The sequence below is a fragment of the Paralichthys olivaceus genome, chromosome 11 (assembly GCF_024713975.1).
Source record: "Paralichthys olivaceus isolate ysfri-2021 chromosome 11, ASM2471397v2, whole genome shotgun sequence".
In the NCBI taxonomy this organism is placed as follows: Eukaryota; Metazoa; Chordata; class Actinopteri; order Pleuronectiformes; family Paralichthyidae; genus Paralichthys; species Paralichthys olivaceus.
In genome coordinates, this window is record NC_091103.1 from 1,597,501 (window position 1) to 1,613,136 (window position 15,636).

General features: G+C 42.4%; 1 protein-coding gene across 2 annotated transcripts in view; it reads right to left on the minus strand.

Moving 5' to 3' along the window:
- pak1 (p21 protein (Cdc42/Rac)-activated kinase 1) overlaps positions 1–15,636 on the minus strand; it is a 34,002-nt gene that overhangs the window by 17,644 nt on the left and 722 nt on the right. For both annotated transcript variants that reach the window (XM_069533827.1, XM_069533825.1), the window contains exon 2: positions 7,321–7,385. The gene's annotated coding sequence lies outside the window, so the exon portion shown is untranslated. The remainder of the gene's footprint in view (positions 1–7,320; positions 7,386–15,636) is intronic.

Below are 15,636 nucleotides of genomic sequence, written 5' to 3' on the forward strand. Positions count from 1 at the left end.
AACATTAACTAGTGAGAAAACCTGAAAAGCTTGTCACATGATAATTATATTGGTTTAGACTGTATTGTGAGCACGCTCTGGGGCTGACCCACTTTTCTGTCACCAAACATACCCGTCACATGCAAATGGTCAACACTCAGAAAGTTACATTTTCATGATGCATCCTGGAGGTTATGTGTTTTCCATCTCTTCCTCTTACTGATTTGTTTCTGGGAACAGCTGATCCATCTAATTTCATTTATTGTGAATTTAGCTGGAATTATGGCTCCATGCACATACAGTATATCAAATGTTCCAGTCAGTCAATCAACATCTGGACCACAGATTCCATCCTGTAATTTCACATTATTTATGATTAATCTATTAATTGTATTGATAATTGATATATTATTCAAGTTGTTTTTGTGCAACGTTTGATGGTTAAGCTGTCGACTCTTTGGACCGTTGGTGAGGAACAGATCACTTTAGGCTCTCTGGGAAACTGTAACTGATAAAGAGATCTTCTGATGTTTTGATTATAATATGTGTGGACTAATGAGAAATATAATTAAAATGTTTTTTATTGAATCCGAGTAAAGACTTTTGATTAATTCTGCAAATACATTGTTTTATTGTGGTGTGGCTGCTGCTTTTGGCTGAAACATGCATACACACATGCACACACGTAGCAACCAGGCTGGTTCTTTGTTCGGTTTAATGGCAGGTGGCAACCAACTGGAACCAAGGTGCATTACCGCCTCTTTGCTTCCATCCTTGTCGAGCATTTAGCTGAGATAACAGACCAAGCAGGGGGGGATCCACCCCACCTTTAAACCAGGAGAGCTCAGTGTTTCTGTGCATGAGGTGGCCATGGAGCTCAAACCTGCTCCTGAAGCTCCAGATCTTACAACACACACACCCAGCAATGATTGCACACATGGTAATAACAACCACTGTGTGTGGGAGGTGAGAACGAGGTGGGAGAAGAGAAACAAACAGGAAGACACATAAAGAGGTGGATACATTAGCGCAGCATGCTGGCCACAAACACAATAAAAGCACAAAAGAGGAATAAAAAGAGGAAACAAAGAAGAGACAGAGGAGACAAAGAGTCAACGGCATCTGATTTCAGTTGAACACTGAAGCCTGTGTAACAGCTGAGACAGAACAGGTCTGAAAGATAAAGACAGAGATCAAATATTGTCTCGTCTGTCTGGAGACAATTCCATCATTATGTTGCCACGGTAATGTGACAAACCCCAAGGCCCAGACTTCAAATGTATATTTTAGCATATTTTACAGACCACACTTGATGGAGTGTGCACACACACACACACACACACATACACACACACACACACAAGTATGCAGACGTGCAAATCCCCACACAAGCACACAACGTCACACAGAATCTATTTTCAAGTTCAAATGCACAATCTCACACACACACACTCGACCACACCCATTATAATTTGGGTCTTTGAAGTTGTAACCTCGGGAGATTCCCTGGTTTACATCTTCACTGTTCTTTTGAGCCTTGTGATGAAGTCTGTGGTGACGTGACGCTATACAAAACTGAACAACCAACAATGACGAATCATACTCAGTCTAAAATCTACTTTATTCTCATTAAATTATGATTCTAGTTATATTCAGATTCTTTCTTGTAATGATATAACTTTATTCTCAAATCTAAGAGAACATGACTCTCAACATCCATTTTTGTATCTGTCTTACAGTCTCCAAAAAGAAATTCCCTTGAGAGTCTTTTGTCAGGTGGCAATCTGTGTGTGTGTGTGTGTGTGTGTGTGTGTGTGTGTGTGTGGTAGAGACACAGATGGTTATTTTGAAGAGGAGGATGTGGCCAAACATAAAATAAAGGATAGAAGTGGAGAGAGGAGTGAGAAAAAAAATGAAGAGGGGGATGGTGGCTTTCTTCTGTTCGAACGACGGACGTACCAAGCCTGAAGAGATATAGGAAGAGAGAAGGAGAGAAAGACAGAAAGAGAGTGACAGGAGGAAGTAAAGAAAAACAGAGACAGACAGAGGACCAAATAAACAAAGCAAAGAGTGACGCAGGGAAAGAAAGAGAGCGGATGAAGAGACAGAGTGTGTGTCCAGATAACAGACTGTATCTTAGCAGGGGACACACTTACGCACACAAACACACCCACACCCACAAACAGTGTGCAGTGCCTTGCTCGAGGAAACTCTACAGAGGTGAAGAAAGAGTTATGACAAAATCCCTTCTCAATTTACCCATAATCCTTATGGTAAATGTTTGCGGTCTCCGATTACTTCCTCACTCCAAATTAGTCGTTGTTAGAGAAGTTTTGTGCGTCTCTGTGTCGTCACCCAGCGTTTAAATAATATCTGTGTCACCTCAGTGTCTGAAAGGCACACACACACACACACACACACACACACACACACACACACACACACACACACACACACACACACACACACACGATATGATTAACTTGCTGTGTGTGTGTGTGTGTGTGAACACCACATTGATTATGCAGGTTATTGTAAGCATGGCATCCCAGAATCCCTCCCGCCCACACACTTAAACACACACCCAGGGACAACCTGCTCCATACAACCATCTGTCCAGCCCTGCCTTGGCACACTGCCTTTGGGGGTAAAGCGAGGCCACTGTGTGTGTGTGTGTGTGTGTGTGTGTGTGTGTGTGTGTGTGTGTGTGTGTGTGTGTGTGTGTGTGTGTGTGTGTGTGTGTGTGTTTCTGTGGCCGGAGGGTCGAGAGGCGGAGGTGGGACTAATCACACGGTCAGCGGTGAAAAGTAGTGAAGTCTAGTTATCAAGACCATAAAGGACTAAAACTGAGGAGAAGGAGGTCATCGAATCCTGAACTGTCGGCAGAGATAACCGACTGAATCCGTTGATTCTGGTCCGTCTGAAACCTGGACTGTTTGGATGTTGACGGACTGTATGACAGGAGATGAGCAGGCTTCACCAGTCTACTGGACAAACTGGGTCTCTATGACGACCTCAGCTGCCCTCGCTGTCACGCCTCCGTCATTTCCTCCTAGTTGTCCTACGTGTATTTTGATGATGTAACTTTGATTTATATATAAAAACCCACAAATTATAAAAGACATTTGGATATTTAAAATATACAAAGTTGTGTCTTTGGGCCAAACAAGCAACAGCTTTATTTCTAAATTAATGACTGAGACACACATTTGGTGCTTCGAGTGCTGGACGTGCCAAAAGATTTCTGTTGCTCTGAGGAAACTGCTGCTGTTTCTGTTTAGCTTGTCTAATTCAATACATCATGAGTGGAGATAAATCCAGCTCATGTCTGTTTCCTCTCCCTCTGGCTCTCCATCTATCTACTGAACCAGAGAGCAGCTAAACCAGTAGTCCTGCTGAATGAACCCCTGTGTTCAAAATGACATGTACTCCAGAGAGGCTTCCACTGAGTGACAACACACACACACACACACACACAACACAATCCAATAAAGAACTGGTGCACACACTGAGCGCACTTAAAGCTCTACATAATCAATACCGACATGAAGTACAAGGTCACATTAAGCCCCCGACTGTCACCTGTCCCCAAGGTATATAATGAACGCAAGCACACACAGACACACCACTTATATCAGTCACTGTGGTGGTTCAAGGCTTAAACACACTACAACTTTTTGTCATTTAACTTTTCTGCTGTGAATAAAATAAATCTCAAAACGATCGGTGAACTGTGCTGCTCTCCATCAGTGATAAAAAGAACAAATTCACATATAAAATCCTGCCTGTGAACGGCAATGATTCCCCAATAACCAGTTAATTGTCATTATTAATCAATGTAATAACAATCAAGAAGACAAGGAAGCTGCAGTGTTACAGACGCATCAAAAATCTGTATCAAAACTGGAGTAAAATGTGAACTCTGTTTAAAGAGAAGGAGAAATAAAGAGCAAAAAGCTTTATAGACGTGCTTAATGATTTATCAACTACGCCTCACTGTGTTTCTGACATGAAGCAAAGGTCTGAATCTGCGGCCGTCATTGGTCAGAAGTGACTGACTGCCTGAGATTGATTGGTCGTTCAAAGACCTTATTGGTTTTACTGGAAAGGGGGAGCTAGAGGTAGAAGAGCTGGAAACATCACCACACAGAGGACGGGAAGGAAGAACTGAGGAAAATATAGATTGAAAATGGGCAGAATAAAAAACCAAGCAAATAACTGCACATTACGGAGGTCCGAGACCAGGATCAAATCAGCTTTATTATCAATATCATGTGAATGAAAGTCACATGTTGTGACTTGTTGTTGCAGAAAAAATCAGAGTGAAGGTTCCTCTCACAAATGATCTTTGGCTGCAGGCAAGACGAGGAGCTGAAGGGGAGAAACTAACGACACGTATAATACCAGCACAAAGTGCTTGGTGCAATCCCAGAATGCTTTGCAGAGCTTTAAGTGGAGAGTCCACCTTCTAATGATGCTGATGGTTAAAAGCAAACACACAAAAACACACACCTGAAAAATTTGTCAGGGACATAGGTTCACATGCTGCACTGTAACAGGACTGAAATCTACACGTGGCTGTTAGAAAACCATATTTTGAGCCATTTACTTGATTGATGCATCATTAAGTATACAACACACACACAAACACCCACACAGACACACACACTGCAGTGGAGATAAATCAGAGAGAGAGAGAGAGAGAGAGACTGAGAGAGACTGAGAGAGAGACTGAGAGAGAGAGAGGGAGAGAGAGAGGGGGGGGAGAGAGAGAGCAAGGGATCATAGAATAGAAAGAAAGCTGAGTAGCAACACGAGTTCACTGGAATTTAGACGAGAACATTTTTCACTAAAGAAACTGTGAGAGTTCACCCTCCGCCTCCCTCTCTGTTCTGAGCCTCTCCCGCCCTCCCTTCCACTCCTCTCAGCCTCGTCTCTACCCCTCCTTCTATCCCCCCACCAACCTGTTCACATCGAGGGATTACAGCAACAGAACCTGTTTAAAGGCTCCTGACAACTTTGAAACACTAAAAACACGTCAACACATTTTCTATTAAACCTTTTCTTCATTGCTCGTAAGAAATTTAGTAAAATATCTAAAAACAGCCAGACCCATGTTATTTATTTTTCTGACTTGTGACCAAAATTTGTCCAACGATGTTCAAACACAGAGAAATCCCCAATTTTATTCAAGGTGAGTGGACGTTTCATTTGTGTGTGTGTGTGTGTGTGTGTGTGTGTGTGTGTGTGTGTGTGTGTGTGTGTGTGTGTGAGAGAGAGATAAATTCTGGGACAGGTGTATCACTGCTTGCAGGTGTGTGTAACATGACACTGGAGGATTTTGTGTGTGTGTAATGTGATTCCCAGAGAGCTGCCCAGCCCTGAAGACACACACACACACAGACACACAGACACACACACAGGCAAACTCCATCAGCATCACATTACACACAACTTCGAGCACACCTGTCCCAAAGGTACACTCACACACAGACCTCCCCACACACACGTGCACACACAGACAGACCCACACACACAGCTCCCCCACCTGGATGAGGTAGATATGTGATTTGAGATAAATACAATGATAGTCAGACATTATCGGGAGCTCGCAGGAGAGATTCTGAAAAGTAACTGATTCTGACATTTGCGTTCTCACACTCATAAGAATATTTCAGGAAACTCTGAAAGCTGCTTTAGAGATTTTCCCACATTGTTAACACAGATAGCACAGGTCGTCATCACACACTCAAATAACAACTCCTGCAAAACCTTTTTGAGCATCAACAACAAGAAGTTGCTTTAAAGAATGAGACTTGATCCAAAAGGGACCTGAAGACAGTTTGACCAGATTAAAACAGACCAGAGGACAATAGCTGCAGTCAATGACAAAGACAGAGTATATGCAGCAGCATGATGCTCCCTCTATTAAGAAAGGAGCAGAATTACACATCAATCCACTTGGAGCTCTGCCTCAACACACACATTGTTCTTCTGTGATGATAATAATCAACCATGTGATCACGGCTCACAGCGTCCACTGGGATATACAAGTATTATTCATATTGACAGGAGGCTGGAGAACCAGCCAGTGGAGAGAGACGGGTCATATTAACAAGACCTCACCTACTTTATAAACGAGACACAGCAAATACTTCTGCCAAGGTCCAACAGTCCAAACTGCACGAATCAAAATTCATTATTTGAGAGAAAATTGTGAAAATGTTGAAAAACACCCAGCAGTGTTTAAGACATCAAAATAAATCCTGGATCTGCATCTTCAGTTAATGGAGATGAAAACAATACATTAACTAAAACTACGTTAACCATAACTTTTGATCCTACCCCGACCTTTGTAGACCAACACATGTACATTACAAATACTCAGATAATGTGGGAATATTCCCAATACACACACACAGACACACAAAGGCATACAGCTAATACACATGCATGCACAATGATGCAGTACATAAAAAATACATGGCAAACTCTCCGAGTAACTGTTCTCATGTGCACGGTAAATTCGCCCCCCCACCCCCACTCTCTCTCTCTCTCACACACACACAGACAAGAGAGACACAGGTGTGCAGGGGGGAGGGTCTGTCTCCATCCTTGATGTACCAGCTGCTAGACTCCACCCCTCCCCATCTCCGTCACTATGGAAACCCCATAAATAATGGAGGCTGCAGTGCATGCAGGGAGCCATGAGGCCAGAAAGGCTGAATCCCATTATAGAGCTGACTTACAAATTGTGAAACTCTTGCGGTTTCCATCAATGAACCAAGACACTGTCCACCGCTGCACGTTTCCTGTGAAATGTCTTTACTGTGACAAACGATCTCATGAAAACCACGGCTGCATGTTTAACCTGCACACGAGCCAACGATGGGGGAAAATGAACCCTGAAAGCAACTGCTGCAGGGAATGACGGAGAGAGTGCTCGTGTTAAATAAATCAGTCAGTAGCTTGGATGGAACAACACAGTCAGGAGTCAGTAAGTAGTTTCTTTTTTCAACGTCTTATCAAAGCTGCTTCGAGGCCTCAAAGATGTGGAAGCTGCTGCAATAAAACATAATGGATGGGACGGAATACAAAGAAGCCAATAACCTTTATTTGTCAAGATGAACTGATGTGTAGCAAACCTCAGTTCTGGCAGAAAAAATATTCAACTATGAAATACCTCCGCAGGCTAATTTATGCTCATTGTTAAGGTACGAACACAGAAATGCTTCATCACTCCACGTTCATTTCCTCACAGCAAGACAAAGTATCGCCTGATGAGGCTCCAAATTACAAGTGGGGTGCATCTGTCATTTGTGTTACACCAGGGAGGCTTACCTGTTAATGTCGTCTCTGGGTCGGTCCTCTCACTGAAAGGCTGGTGGACAGATTGAACCTGCAGCCTGGAGACAGAGACAGACAGTTAGCACACACAGCTCGAGGTCCGCTTCAGCTACTGCAGTCAAATTATTTCATTCTCTACACCTGCTCATAAAAGCACACACTCTTTTATATCGGTCATCAGGATACCGATCAGCTCTTAATTATTCCTATAGATGCCACCTATGCTGTGAAATATAAAACAGATTTGATTTATTGGGAAATGTGAACATCGTGAGCTGTTAGCTTTTTATGGCCCTTCATCTAAACCAGATTTTTTATAGTTCTGCATTAACAGTGCGGAGAGAGAAACATGACTGTGACGCCGATTAAATGTCACTTTGAGACGATTACAGAAAAAAAGATATGTTTCACACAACTGATGAGATCAGAGTGAAGGCAGAAGCATGTGTGTCGGGCTATAAACAGATTCTGCATGTGGATATAAAGAATCTGTAGCAGGGGACAAGAGTTTCTTCTGGTTTCCATTTCTAGTTTGACCAATCAGCCAAAATATCTTGTTGATTTATATGGCGCGAGTGCATGATATATATATTTATATGTAAGTATGTAAGTGGTGGTTGAGACACAAAAAAGGCCAATACCAACAAGTTGTTTCTCTAAAATCTGTTGGTCTCTCTTTCTATTTTAGATGGGGGGCCCACGTGCCGTCGCACAAACAAATGTCTTGGTGAGGTAGAAACCGTTTGTATGTTCACAGCATGTTGGTGTCAAAGGCGGCACAGACAAGGTTGAACAGATGAAGGCTTCAGCGAGAGGGAGGGAGGGCAGGAGGTGAGTGTAAGCCCAGCAGCTGTCCACACATTCACACCCTACTGTGAGAACACACACACACACACACACACACACACACACACACACACACACACACACGGTCAGAAACATGTAGCTGATTATGGCTTATCAAGGTGTTGTTCGACTCTCATTACCACAGACTAATACAATGTGCCACCATCTGTGTGTGTGTGTGTGTGTGTGTAACTTAAGGTGCATGTGTTACCATTACACCCGTGTTGCTTAAATAGACACTTGTGACAGTTGGCACAGTGTTAGCCTTTGCTATTCATAGACAAACAGTACATCCACTCACTAAAGCTACAGGTGAGCTGCTGGTCTCAAACATCTAGTACTTACAGCAGTCACATCTGATCAGGTAACATATCTGCTGTGTCCATGACAAAGATACCAAATGTTTCCCACTAGTCATCGAGGCTGTGGCGGTCGGCCATAATCTCATTTGTCCTGCCACAGTTTCATAATGAATCAAACATCTGACATTGCTAGCTTGGTGGTTTTGCTCCGTTGCTGCATTGTATATCTGTGTGCTCGTGCACTTGCACCATCGTCCACAGAGTTGTTACTGTTGACGCGTTCATTCACAAATGTCTGATTCTCTGAACGTCTGTCAAAGTGACACACATACATCAGGACACTCATTTGTGTGGGTTTGTGTGAGACTTTGCGCTGGTGATCGTGGTGTGGAGTCAATATCGAGCTGAAACATGCTGAAAACTGTCATGAGTCAATTCATCCCAGTTTGTTTGGTCCATGTCTTATCTGCTAACATGGAGGAGGCAGAGTTTATGATCTATACTGCAGCCTGCCACCAGGGGGCTACAATTTATGGAGCTGTCATGTCTTAACTGTCTTTATTTACAGTTAATATCAATAACAACAAACAGTTTTAAGGTTTTAAGGAACAGTTTGGTATTAAAGAGTTAAAAAATCTCAGCCTTCAGTATTTTACTGATGGCTGCCATCTCTGTCCATCAAGTCTCATTTTTAATGCTTCATGAAGTTTTTTGCTCTCTCGTCTTTAAAACTTAAAGATTTGTTACCATGGCCTCTCAGCCTCTGTCCAACATCCATCCCTCTCATTTTCTCTCTGTCACTCCGGCGAGTCTCTTCCCCGGGGGGGATGTTTCATACTGTGTTCTCACCTCTTTCCTTTTTTTATAGGAAGACAGAAGCAACACTCTCTAAATATTAAATGTGGCCAGTCAAGCACCTCGACTTGACCTCTACGTGAACTCTCTCTCAAAAAGTATTTACTTCTTACTGTTGAATAAGGGGAAATAGTTTCTAACACTGTGACTTGTCAAATCATGAAATAAATAATGTGACTGACACCAGAGAACTGGATTTGGGTGTATATAAAACATTAATGTTGTTAGACAAACAAACTCAATGTTGCACTATTTTGAATCTCGAAACATTTAAATAATTAAGAAAGTATTAAGTAGAATAAATGGTATTTAAAATTGTCTTCGGTTGAAGCTCTAATTCACACTGATCACCTTCCTAAATTTAAGCCTATTTAGTTTTTCTATACTATAAAAAATCTGCTGATGCTTCACAACGTTTTAGTTTCAGACTGATATTGTGAGAATCCAACATTTTTTCTTGTGTGCGTCTCCTCCAGCAGCTTGTCAGCGTTCATCAGTTATCGCCACGCTCAGCAGGAATAATGAGGCTCGCAGGCATGAAACACAATTACTCTCACATTTGTCTGCCAAGTACATTACACGCACAAGTCGTCCAACTTATTGTATGTGAGTGTGTCACCTCACGGATAAGACGGGCAGTCGTCATGGGGGGTGCAGGGGTGGGGACAAAGCTGGTTTAGAAGCAACATGTCGGATTTTCAGGCTGATCTTGAATTTTGTGGTGTTGAACTTCGGACTCGACATGAACAGACCAAGATATTTTGGAGCTAAACTTGTCCAGTCTGTTGTTTTTATAATGCAGAAATAAGACAGTAGTCAAAACTCAATGAAGTGTTAATAACGATGGTTACATAAGGCTGGATATTAATTAAATATTACTCATGCTCTCCCAAAAGTGAAGCCAAAGCGTCATGTTCACAAACCACAACTGCTAAGGCGTCCCACTTTTTTTTATTTTGAGTGACTTCAGTATTTCACACACTCAGCCTCACACCAGCTTTGTGCACTGTGATTTAAAAATGTTTCCATCTGTTTTAAAAGTGACAAAGAGGCAGAAACTGGGAGATTTTTTAAAAAAGGAGGTGAGAGCATCCTTCTCTGGCAGAAAATAGTAAAGAGAAGGAAAATATAACAAGTCGACAGAAGGAAGTGGATAAAGAGAGACTTCCTCTGTTTGACAGTGAGAGAGATGAAGGGGTATTTATAGATAACAGTATTATTGTTGCTTCACTGGTTACGTCAGATAGAGTGGAGGAGATGAGTAAAAGTGGGATGAATAGGAGGTGAGGAAGAGGAAGAGAGGAGGCTGAAGAGGAGGAGAGCAACCATCAAGACGTGGAGGACAGAGAGGAAGAAAAATGAGGACTGAGGCTGGAAGATTGAAGAGGAGGGGAGGAAGAGTGGAAGTATGACAGGGTGGAAGAAGAAAGGGATGAGGAGAAGGAAAGATGCTTGAGGACTAAGAGGATAGGAAGGAAAATGTGCACAGAGAGGAAGAAGAGAAGGGACAGAAAGGACAAGAGGAGGATGACAAAAGGAAAAAGAGAAAACGAGATGAAGGAGGGAAGGAGAGGATGTGTTCTCTCTCCATCTCTCTCAGCAGAGATAAAACAGACATGAGGCGCGGCAGACTAGAGATCTGCAAATGATTTAGAGATACCATAACAGGGCGGGCGTTCATAAAAATGATATCATGATGTTGGCATTTGAGAATATCTTGATAGGTGGAACTCCTTCTCCTCCTTCCAACTGAGAAAAGAGGAGAAAAGTACAGAGAGAGAAAAATATTGTGTATGTCACAGAACACGCTGACCCTGATCTACACTCATTCATCACTGCTGCATGTGTACTGTGAGTTTCTGCTGTACAGGCTCATGTCTGTCCGGCCAGTCCAACATACAGAGACCTGTAATTACATCAAATGATGGTGTGTGTGTGTGTGTGTGTGTGTGTGTGTGTGTGTGTGTGTGTGTGTGTGTGTGTGTGTGTGTGTGTGTGTGTGTGTGTGTGTTTGAGGCACTGGGGTCTCCTCAGGCATGCGCTGAAAACACACACTTGTGTTCGTGTCCATGCAGACACACACGATCCAACGAAAACCATGATGTAATGCACAATCTCACATATACACACACACACACAATCTCTCACAACTACACACACACACAGATTTGTGCAACTATCCTTGTTGGGACTTATTCGACATCATTGTGGACAGACTAACCAAAACCTGGACCTATGGTTAAGGTCCTGAAAATGAGCTTAAGCTGGAAAAAATCCTTAAGTGGTGACAAAGACGAACAAAAATACACACACACTCACACACACACACAGTATCTCTCTATGGATGCAAGGCTGCAGGGTGTGAACGCAATACTTCAGCACAGAAACATTCAGGAGGTATTTATACACACACACACACACAGTTCACTGCAGGACTGAGATGTGACACATGACCTCTATATTTCCTAAACATTCTTTGGTTTATGATTCATTTCTTCCTCCATTTATGAAAGTTTTCGCTGCCTGTGTGTTGGATGTTGTGTGAATGTGACACTGCAGATCTAAAGTAAAGATGTGTGTGTGTTGTGTTATTGGTTGGTCCTGAAGAGTGGGTGGTTCCTCCACCATATGGTCTCTGAGGCACACACACACACACACACACACACACACACACACACACACACACACACACACACACACACACACACACACACACACACACACACACACACACACACACACACACACACACACACACACACACACACACAGTGATTAGTATAGTGATTTCTGAGACATGTATGCTCGCATTGGAATCTATTTGTAATTATTATTATTATTTTAGTTCTTCCCTGACCGATACCACATCCTTCAATCGGTCCCGTAGTTTTTGTGAAATCTTTCTGACAAACAAACAAATTACTGTCGTGTGAATGGAGTTTGAATTTGATTTTCCTCCCATGGTGCATCCTCTAATCACTGTTGGTTCTGACGCCTGGTTTATTAAACTGAAGTGGAACACCTCAACTCCCTGGGTCTCATCGTACTTATAGTATAGGCCCATCTTTGTTGATCCTGAATCATATAATTAATGGCTCAGAGATGCAGCTTCACCTTTCACCTGCCGCCACGTCAATGAAGTGGATAAATTACTCCACAAAAAAAGAGAAATCCAGGGTCACAGCTTTGCTCTGGATTCATGCAGTCTGTTTCATGGAGAGAAGAGGAGAGAGCATGGAGTGTTGCTCTGTCTGTATTTGTCTAGACGTTGTGCTCAGCAGCCTCAGCAGCCTTCCAGGCAGACAGAACATCCATTATTCAGCTGCTGGCAGGCTTCTGACTGCTCCACAGCCAATATGACTATTTATGTTGCTACTGTATGTGTGTGTACACTGCACAGAAAACCACCCATGTCAACAAGTGATGTATTTTATCGATTGTTGAAAAGTGCCACTGAATAGCTGCACTTGATATTTGCAGCTTGTTATGTTTCAGAAATTCTTGTATTACTTTTGAAAGTAAGTAAGGAACTGTAGTGAGACACAGAGACACCTTTCATCTCCTCCTGGGGTTTGCTGATGATCCCACACTCTGCTCGCTCTTCACCACCACAGCGCAGTAATGCTACCAACAGTGCTGACACTGCAGCAAACCAACAACACAAAGGAAAGGTTTGACATTTCGGGGACACAGGTGGTGTTCTTCTGTCCAGGAATCCAACGTGATATATTATGTTGGTCTGCTCCATATAAAAGTTGAATATCCTTTCATTAAACTCTCAGCAAGAAAGTGAGTATATACAGTTGATGACGCTTCTAACACACGACAAGCGCAAAAATGAAAAAACTAAAGGAAAAGAAATATCTCCCGGTGAATAGGCGGAGTCGTACAAGTAGAAGATGTCTAGAGAGTTTGTGGTGACAACTGTGTGTTGTCAGGAAAATCATGTGATCTCCGCAGCAGAGTTTACACGTCACTTCCTGTCTCAATGTTGTGAACCTCCCGCTGCCTTGTGCGCGTGTTAAAAGGCAAAGCGCAGGTAAACTCTGGACCCACGTCTCCATCTTTTACCCGCAGGTCATGTTTGAAAACAGCTACACGGTCCTCTGTCTCCTGAAGTCGCTAAGCCCAAAGCCACAGGAGCCAAATGGGTCATTAACTCTTCCCAGCCTCCCTCAGTCTGTCTCATGCTGTTGAGGTGTCAACGCGACAACTGGGTGGCCTCTGCTTCACACGGGGCCGTAAAACACTCCTGGAGCCTCACCCAGGTCTCCATGGCAACAGTTGGGCTGCCAGTGCTCTTCAACCTAATCCACTGGTTCAGTTCAGCCAAACCAGGAAGTTCCTTTTACTTTTCAAGGTAAACACATTCCTGTCTGATTGTGTATCAATAAATTAATCAAGAGTTTTATTTTATGAATCTGATGCAGTGTGAGGCGACGCTAGGCCTGTTCAACACCGATGGTTAACTGATTTAACTCAGACTCAGTCGTAGAATCACAAGTTTTCTTTTGACTTATAATTCACACTGTGGTCAGTGGGACCATCTAACTCCAGACACAACCAAACTACTTCAGTCACTGATTTAGGGTTTTACTCGTGCCTTCACTTCCTTCACACTAACTTAGTTTGTGTCTAAAACTGTTTTTTAAAAGATTCTTAAAAGCACGTTTACAGTAGGCATGAACCTAGTGATCATCTCCATTAATTACTAATCTGCAGATCACTTTCTGCATTAAACATGTCAGAAACTACCATAAATACTTATTTTGTCCGACCAATGGACTGAAGCTAATATTCTTCATAACAGACAAAAACACAGAAAATATAATAACAATAATCATAACAATATAACACACAATTAACCAGTAATCAATTAATTTTCTCATCATTTCAGTTCTATTACAGTAAATAAAAATGAAGATTCAACAGGTTAGCTTTCCATTCTTTCATGACTATGCTCACATTCACACAGCTGAGGATTTCACACTGAGGTGGATAAAATCTGAGTAGAACAGGAACTTCAATCTCAAACCACCAATGCTTTTAAATCAGCTCCACACACTTACAACTTTTCACTACTAGGGAAACTGGTCAGTCTCAGATGAGAGGCCCAGGGATTTTTTTTTTTTTATAACTACCGGGAGCAAAGTGCAACGTCAGCCCATTTCAGGAGGAGAAAGACTGTACTGTATTTATCCAGCTGACTCAGACATGAGGCTGAGGGTCAATAGGCAGTAATGAGGAGGGTACTGTAGATGAGAGCTGTCTGCCTGTGTGCAATCAATAAGAGGCAGCAGATGTACACACTGTCTGATCTGCCAATGCCACAAACACTCCTCCTGAAAAAATCTACTGGCACATCTACAGAGTAAATACCGACTGAACTCTCCGGGACCAGGGAAGTGCAGTGATTTCTGCTGAGCCACGTGGAAACTTTGTCGTAACATATTACTGTGCATGTATCATAGAAAACTACAAGGTTTCCAGCAATTACAGATGCAGAGGCTGTTTGAAAAAACACACTGAGGTCAAAGTAAGTCTGTACCGAGTACCACACACATATTGGCATCCTTATAGGAACACTGAAGGACATTTAAACAGATAACTTCAAAATAAGACTGGATTTATGCTTCCTTGCCGCTCTATCTGGCTGAAGTAAAAGCTCAGTGTGTGAAATCCACAGCTAAAAACCTTAGTGTGAGAAGAACCTCTCTCTCCAAGTCTAATGGTCAAAGACTAACTTAATTATTATTAGAGTTAATCTAATTACTTAACAGAAACACAAAAAGTGATTCCAGCATTTATTAAGTCTCAGCTGAATTAGTGTAGTGCTGTGTTTACTTCTTCACTAAGAAATGACTGCTCTGCCTCAGGGGGTTTTTCCCAAGTCACAAACTCATCATGATCGTATCTCCCTTAGTTTCCCATCATTGGCTGCCTGTGTGATTTTCATTTTATAATATTGACATTGACTTTCAAGTGGCATAGTTTGACACCCAGCTTCTGTCCAGCCTGTGGCCTCAGATCTTCTGATAAGAGCCTGTTGGATATTCCTCGGTGAAGACTGAGGACTAAAGATGACAGGGCCCCAACCCCGTGGAACAGTTATGAGCTTCCCTGTCTGTTTTTAAATCGACTCCCAAAACTTTCTCTGAGCCAAAGACTTTTACCAAATGGTTATTCACATTTACTTATGTTTCTATTACCCACTTCTCCTTCTCCTTTGTTCGGTTTATTCACTTTTGACAGACTTTTAAATGTCATATTGTTCTAGTTGTTGTGTAGTATTATTCTGCTCGTTGCC